Raw genomic sequence first — 7,845 nt, forward strand, 5'->3', positions numbered from 1 at the left:
AACGTTACATTTTCTTAACTGAGCTACCGGACTGTAGTAACGTTAGCCACCCATAACTCAAAGCGGGCTAAAGGCTAAAGCTAATGTCTGAATAAAGCATGCTAGCGTTAGCTTATAAGCAGAGATGGGGTCGTTACTAAAAAAAAGTAATATATTACATATTACATATTACTTTAAAAAAAAGTAATGTATTACACTACTTCGTTACTATCTACATAAAGTAATTTGTTACTTTACTCGTTACTTTACTCGCAGGGCCGGCCCGCCCCTCCCTACAGGCAGATCACGCAGACTGCTAAAGTTTCAAATGTTCTCTTTAGTTCAGTTTCCATTGTCGCATAAGACTGATCCAGATAGCTCCTGAATGTTTTCCTATCTGACCATGGCAGTCCTCCTCTGTCTCCTGCTATCTGACCGTGGCTGTCCTCTGTCTCCTGCTATCTGTATATTTTGCGCAGTCTATCTCTGCTCACGCTGTTGCGTCAGCGTGTTCTCCTGCGTGTTGGCCATGTGTTGCACTGGAGCCAGACTTCAGCCGAGCACGTACGAACTGCGCATGCGTGAGTGGCAATAACTCTCCTTACCAGCAGGCAGCGGTAGTGTGTATTCGTCATTCAAAACAAGCAACAACCGGAAAACAGAGAAGAAGAACTACGTGTGTGATATAAATAAACAACAGCTATGTGCGTTAGCTTCACCTAGCATGTGTTCTTTGCAGGTGTTTGTTGAGGTTTGATTATGACTGATTTTAGAAAGTAACGAAGTAACGCGTGTCGGGGCAATGTTAGTAACTGTAGTGTGATTACTGGATTATAAAAGTAGCGCGTTACACTACTCCGTTACCGACAAAGTAATATTATTACAGTAACGCGTTACAAAGTAACGCGTTACACCCAACTCTGCTTATAAGGGCTATCAACAGCCGGTAAGACCCACAGCCAGAGTCAACGGAAGATATACTCAGACAAGCGTTAACGTTTCGGTATTATATTAATATATATATACATTAGTTTATCCTTACCAGTATCACATGTGCTTGTTTTCCATGTGTCAAAGACTGGAGGCGGATGAAGTCTGCTGGTTACGACGATTACCTCTGTCACTACCGAACTGCCCGATCTGTACTGCCTATGTGCGAGATGGTCTGCTACATACGGCAACCCAAATGGGACACTTGACACAGTGGCCTTTGGCAAAGCAGAAAAAGAACACCCGACAATATTAATCTGAACGAGAGAGATTAGTTAGTTAGTTATTGTTATTACAACGTGACTTCTCTATTATTTAACAACTCTTTTTATTGGGTTCTTTTATTTTGGGTTAAGTAGATTGTCAGAATAAGTGAGAAATTGATTTAACTTCTGTTAGACAGCTATCATACTGAATAAATATTTACAGTGAATGTATGCAAAAATATATGGCATTAATAATGTATAATCTAATTACATTAACTGTGAATGTTTCATTTTATTTCAAATGAAATAAAATTACATGAACAAGTTGATTCAAGAATAAATCTCTGTTATTAGATCAATACTTTTCTTATATGACTATTATTGCTACATTTGAAAGGTCTTTACCAGTTTTGGAATTATATATATATAGCACCTTCTGCCATCCCATCTCTACTGACAATCATTAACACTTAGATGTTATATTTATATTCACTGTTGGATGCTGGACCTAAGATTTTCAACGACATAATTACTCTGTTGCTATGTTAGATCATTACCCAGTTTTCTCTATCATCAACACAAATAGGAAGTGAGTATATTTTCCAGGTGGTGCTTTGGTAAAGCAGACTGGGAGAAATGTAGAATTTTCTGTAAGGAGTCAGCACAATTGTTAGCATTAGAAGGAAGTATAGAGGAGTGCTCAAATCAAATCACAATGCACATTAAAGAAGCAGCAAATAAAACTATACCAAAAAGAACAACAGAGGGTAGGACGAAAGTGGTGCCGTGGTGGAATGAGGAATGTAGCAGAGCTATTAAAGAACAAAACAAGGTATTCAGTAACTACAGACATAGCATTAACATCACACTTGTGTAAATGGATGGAGAAGATGACATATAGCCATGTCTTAGAACAAAGAGGGTTGCTGAGTAATTTCCAGACTGGTTTTCGCAAAGGAAGATCCACAATGCTTTGGTTAGAGTGATCAATGAGGTGGGAATACAGTGTGAAGACACTGAAAATGAAAGAGGTTATGGCAATAGTATATTTTGACATTGAAAAGGCTTATGACTCTATGTGGAGGGATGGGTTACTCATCAAATTAAGTGACAGGTGACAGTAACAGTGACAGTAACAGGATCATGGCTCAGACAGGAATAGAAAATAGAAAATGGTATTCCCCAAGGGAGTTCAATCAGCGTGATATTATTTAACATTATGATAAATGACATATTGACTAAGTTGGACGGATGCATCAAACCTGCGTTGTAGATGACGGGGACATATGGATAAGGGGAATAAATGTTCCAGAAGTGGTCATACAACTGGGGTTTCAAACTGTCAGCAAGCACATCTTGCTTCATGACATTTACAAATAAACGCAAGATGGAGACTGAGAAGCTTACAGTATATGGAAAGCCGATGAATGAGGTCAATGCATTTCAATATCTGGGGCTATGGTTAGATAGTAAATTTAGTCATGGAAAACCCATATTAAACATTTGGAAACAAAATCCCAAAAAGTTTTGAACTTATTAAGAGCAGTGGCTGGATGAGACTGGGGGGCAGACAAACAGGCACTAATTGACATCTATAGGGCAATTATGAGGACAACTCTGGATTACGGGTGTATAATATATGCAGCAGCAGCAAAAACGTCATTACTAAATATTTATAGATTACAATATAAAGCGATACGGTTGTGTATAGGTGCAATTAAGTCAATAATTATCACAATTACCTCAAAATATACACAGATGGTTCTAAGAACAAGAGTGTGTTGGAGTTGGTATATATATCCCAGACTTTAAAATATTGATTTCAAGAAGAACGTCAGATCAATTATCACTCAGTGTGCAACAGAAATGCTGGCTGTAATAATAGGATTACAGTGGGTTGAAGAGGTCAGACCAGATAGGGTAGTGATATGCACAGATTCATTATCCATTTTAAAAAGTATACAGTCAACAACAACTGTCAGAGAAGAATTACTCATAGAACTTAATCTAGGAAATCATGATAGCTAGACTCAGACTGGATCACACAGCATTGAATGTTACTCTATGTCATAGGAACTGTGGATTTAAAGAAAATGTGGAACATATCATATTACACTGCAACATGTACAAAACAGAGAGGGAAAAACTAAGAGACAGGGTCAGAGAGGCAGGAAGGGAGTGGAGCCTGATGGGGATACTGGGAACAGAAGGTGAGGGGGTAAAAGCTACCAGGAAGGCCATTCTTAAGTATTTGAGTGAAAAAGGATTGATTGGAAGAATTTAAAACAACGTAAACACAGTGGTATAATTCCACAAGTGCTGATAGGATGATATGTTGATACACGCTCTTGTACAGTAGGGGGCGGTATGCACCTTAAAGTTGTTTGCAATCCGCCAAAAAACCGAGAGAAGAAGAAGAAGAAGAAGAAGAAGAACAAGAAGAAGAAGAAGAAGAACAACAAGAAGAAGAAGAAGAAGAAGAAGAAGAAGAAGAAGAAGAAGAAGAAGAAGAAGAAGAAGAAGAAGAAGAAGAAGAAGAAGAACAAGAACAAGAACAAGAAGAACGATTATATATCCATGGAACGACCAGACACATGGCAGCAACGTTCCCTCTGCTTCATTCATTTCTCCTGTTCAACAGGTTAGTAGTGTGGACACCGATTATGTTATATTTCGATCTAAGAAGTGTGTTTGAAACTGTTTTATGTGTAGTTTAATGTCATTCTGTGAGCTACGCCACTAGCGTGTGGCTAATGGCGTCCGCTAGCTTCTTTAGCACAGGCTGTTGCCCCCTGAATAATTAAACATGTTACCATGTGTATGACTCCCGTGCACTAGTCTGGCTTACATTTAAAGTTTATTCTGTTTGTATAAATATGTGAAATGCTGGTCTGAGGTCATAATTGTTCATATTATTTAAATGCTAAAGCGCTAATGCTATGCTAATGGTGTGCCTGTACAACATAGCCATGTTAAAGTGACTACAGTCAACCGGAGGGTGTGTTATCTGTAATCGCTGTATTATATACTGTAAATGAAAAAGGCTTTAATCCTTCATGAAAGTCATAATATGGCATGTGGATTTATGTCCATTTTTGATTAGAGACAAATATGTCATACGGTTATTTTGATATGCTAAATGTATGTTTACATTCTCAGTTAGCGTCAGGCCTCACTGAGGCGAAGTATTGAGGTAGAAAGCTGGTGAAGCCATTTCCTGCTGTCATTATATTCTGTTTGCACAGATAATAAACCTGGTTGGCACGAAGGAAGTCGTTTTCATTCGACACAACGCAGAGATACATGTGGCGTCAATCCAGACCGGTTACACAAAGAATGATTAGATAAATAGAGAAAACAGATATAATTTGTAAGTGAATTTATTAATTTGTTTAATACATTCTGGCTAGAACGACCACACAGACGGCAGCAACTATCCCTCTGCTTCATTCTTTTCTCCTGATCAACAGGCTTATTATCTGATTACCAGCTCTGCACAGCGGACTTGTAACACTAGCAGCAGTGGAGATGGAGCATCAGAACCTGGAGGCTTCGACTCTCCTGAAGAAGAAGAATACAGCAACAAGGATCCATTTGAAGATAGGTAAATATTACAGTAATAGTGTACTTGCATTGTGTGGGTGTAAAGGTGTAACTTTGGTTTGATAAGTGGGGGGGGGGGGGGGGGACACAGAACAGGGGGCAATGAAACATTTTCTCAATTTAATTCCATTTCCTGCCTTTCTACAAATATATTAGGGACTATAGTGTTAACAAATCCAAGAAAAATGTGTAGTGTATATAATCAGTGTGCACACTTATCTAGTATCCTATCCATGTGAACCTGTTTTATTTGTGATGACCTCACATCCTCTAGGGGGGGTACTAGTATATATATTTCAATCATCAAAATCCATTAGAATATGCTCACAAGCAATAACACATATTTGATCAACTCCTCTCTCCTATCTTTATCTTACCTATTCTGCATTCTTTCTTTTATTTATGCATATTTTACTAATCACTCCCCTTTCAAATTGTGTTTTTTATTTTGTACTGACCTATTGCACACAGTGGAATGATTTATTAACTAATTTTATATACAACTAATATTACATAGATGGAAATGATGACCAAATCTCCCTGAGCTGACGTTATCTCTCTCAGTCCCACAGGAGAGAGCTCTCCCTCTCCTTATTGTTGAAACGGCTTCTAATTCGGGTTGCCAGAAACTGACCATGATCAAAATCGATTATTCGGCAGCCCTGGCGAATAATAATCGATTATTCGACCCCCCCCCCCCCCCCCCCCCCGCGCGGGAGAAGAAAAAAAAAAAACTCAGACAAAAGGAATTCCGTTGTTTTCTTTACTGTAACATGTTTAACAGTACAAACAACAAACAAGCATGTCATCACAACGACGTGGCCTTGAAGTGAAGTTGGTAATGGCCGGCTGCTGCGTCTTTCTCTGTAACCTCTTTGGCGTGCTTCGCACTCAAATGCGAACGCATTGTTGAGGTTGAGCTGTGATAGACCAACGTCTTTTCGCAGAGCTTGCATTTAACTTCCTTTGGACTTGTAAGTTCGAAGTAGTTCCACGAGGAGGAACTCTTTTTACCTGCCGCTTTGTTCATCTTTAGTCGCACGTGTGAGGGAGAGGGGGGGTGGGGGCGGTGTGTAGCTGCTGCAGCAGCAGGCTGCTCTGCACGCAGGCTTCCTCCAAGTTTACAGTAAAACAAACTGGTGGTGTGACCAATGGCCATTTACAATTATTAATACTATTACTATTATTAGCATATATATATATATATATATATATATATTTTTTTTTTTTTTTTTGGTTGAAACTAAGCCAGAAAAAAAAAAATATATATATATATATATAAATCAAATCGATTTTTAAAAATAATATTCGATTATGGAGACTGTAACGAATATTCGAATAATCGCTGGCATCCCTACTTCTAATCTCCGTTAGCTCCGAGCTAGCACCAAATACTAACAACGGCCCATTCCCAAACCGCCCCCTACCCCTCCGTTTGCACGTTCACGCGGAGGGTCCGCCATATTGAGGGCTGTTCCAAACCAACGAGTGTGGAGGGGGAGTGGGCTCTCAAGCCCTCAAACAGCGAGTCTGCAGCGGTGCTGACTTGAGACCGGTCTCTAACTGACCGGAGTCACGCTGTGTGTGTCCTCAGGAAACAAGCTGTTTACAAGTAGTTCCAGCAAACATCCACTGATAAACTGCGATGTTAACAACCTCATGATAACCTCATATGTTTTTAACTTAAGATCAAACCTGTGTTTAGTCTAGACAATGGTAAATGTGTGCATTTTATTATAAAGTTGTGTATATTTACAGACCGTTGCAAAAACTAAGAAGCTTATAAACATCAGGTTTAAAACTAAAAGAGCTTTGAAACACAATGAAAGATGTTTGGAGTTTTATTTGAGTTATTCATTTAAACTTTTTGTCTAAGAGATGCTGATTTGAAACCGTTGTTACATACAGTTACGGCACTTCCTGTTTGTGCCGGAGAGGGGAGGCCGTCCCAAAGCTTGCTGCTTGCTCCCTCCATCTGACAGGAGGGAGCTTCGTTGAGCTGCGAGTGTGGCTACAGACGGAGTTCACTCCGTCACGGAGGGGTAGGGTCGAGGGAGTGGTTTGGGATTGGGCCAACGTCTCTTTCTATCTCTCACACGCTGCTCCTCCTCCTCCTCCTCCTCCTCCTCCTCCTCCTCCTCCTCTCCTCCTCCTCCTCCTCCTCCTCCTCCTCCTCCTCCTCCTCCTCCTCCTCCTCCTCCTCCTCCTCCTCCTCCTCCTCCTCCTTAGTCTTAGTCCATGAGCTGGACTAAGGCATTTGTTTTCAATTCTCTACAAGAATACTATAGGTAGTTGCACAGTTTGTGCGAGAGTAAGTTGTTTTCTCCTCCTCCTCCTCCTCCTCCTCCTCCTCCTCCTCCTCCTCCTCCTCCTCCTCCTCCTCCTCCTCCTCCAGAGAGAGAGAGAGAATTTTATTTTGAGTTATGCTTGAGAAACATTCCACTTGAACTTTATTTTAACAAACTTAGTAGTAATTATTGTCCTATATATTTTTTTCAGATTTCACAGCTTTCTGGGCCTAGCAGCAAGAACCTCCATCTGTCCCTGCCCCCAGGTCAAGATCTTTCTATCTCTCACACACTATTAAGGCTTTTAAAACATAGGTGGTAAGTTGCCAAAGTGCTTTGTTTTGAACGTTCATCAGTATTATAATCAAAAAGAGAAATATGAACGTTAGTTTTCACTGAAATTATCAAATAAAGTCAACATTTCAGTCTTTACTGAGCTGTGTGGGGTTTGTTCAACTTTTAAAAGATGTTTGAATGGTGATATACACAGTGATAGATGTTAAGGACTAACGTTTATAATAAATACATCTGTATTGATTTTAAGATCTTTAGTTCATACAATCATACGTATTGGGATCATTTGTATTAATGTGGACCGGAGGGAGAGGGTGACGAGCATAAGTTTCACTTTCCTTTTTTATTTCAATTCCAAATTTGGTCCTGAAGAATATGTTTCTCTGTTGTCCACGTTCATAAAGCAAAGCAGCAGCATCAGAGCACGGAGCAGAGTCTCTAGATGAGTTCACAGCAGTCCCTCGTTCTTATTAAACATCCATGTT

The 7,845-nt window shown here is 39.7% G+C and overlaps 1 long non-coding RNA gene across 1 annotated transcript; it reads left to right on the top strand.

Annotated features, from left to right (window-relative positions):
• Positions 1 to 3,382: 3,382 nt before the first annotated feature.
• LOC117467537 (uncharacterized) lies at positions 3,383 to 7,420 on the top strand. The gene is made up of 4 exons (XR_004554394.2): positions 3,383 to 3,816; positions 4,421 to 4,545; positions 4,646 to 4,779; positions 7,278 to 7,420. It is a non-coding gene; the product is annotated as an uncharacterized lncRNA (long non-coding RNA).
• The last annotated feature ends 425 nt before the right edge of the window (positions 7,421 to 7,845 follow it).

This window comes from Pseudochaenichthys georgianus, chromosome 22, assembly GCF_902827115.2.
Source record: "Pseudochaenichthys georgianus chromosome 22, fPseGeo1.2, whole genome shotgun sequence".
NCBI lineage: Eukaryota > Metazoa > Chordata > Actinopteri > Perciformes > Channichthyidae > Pseudochaenichthys > Pseudochaenichthys georgianus.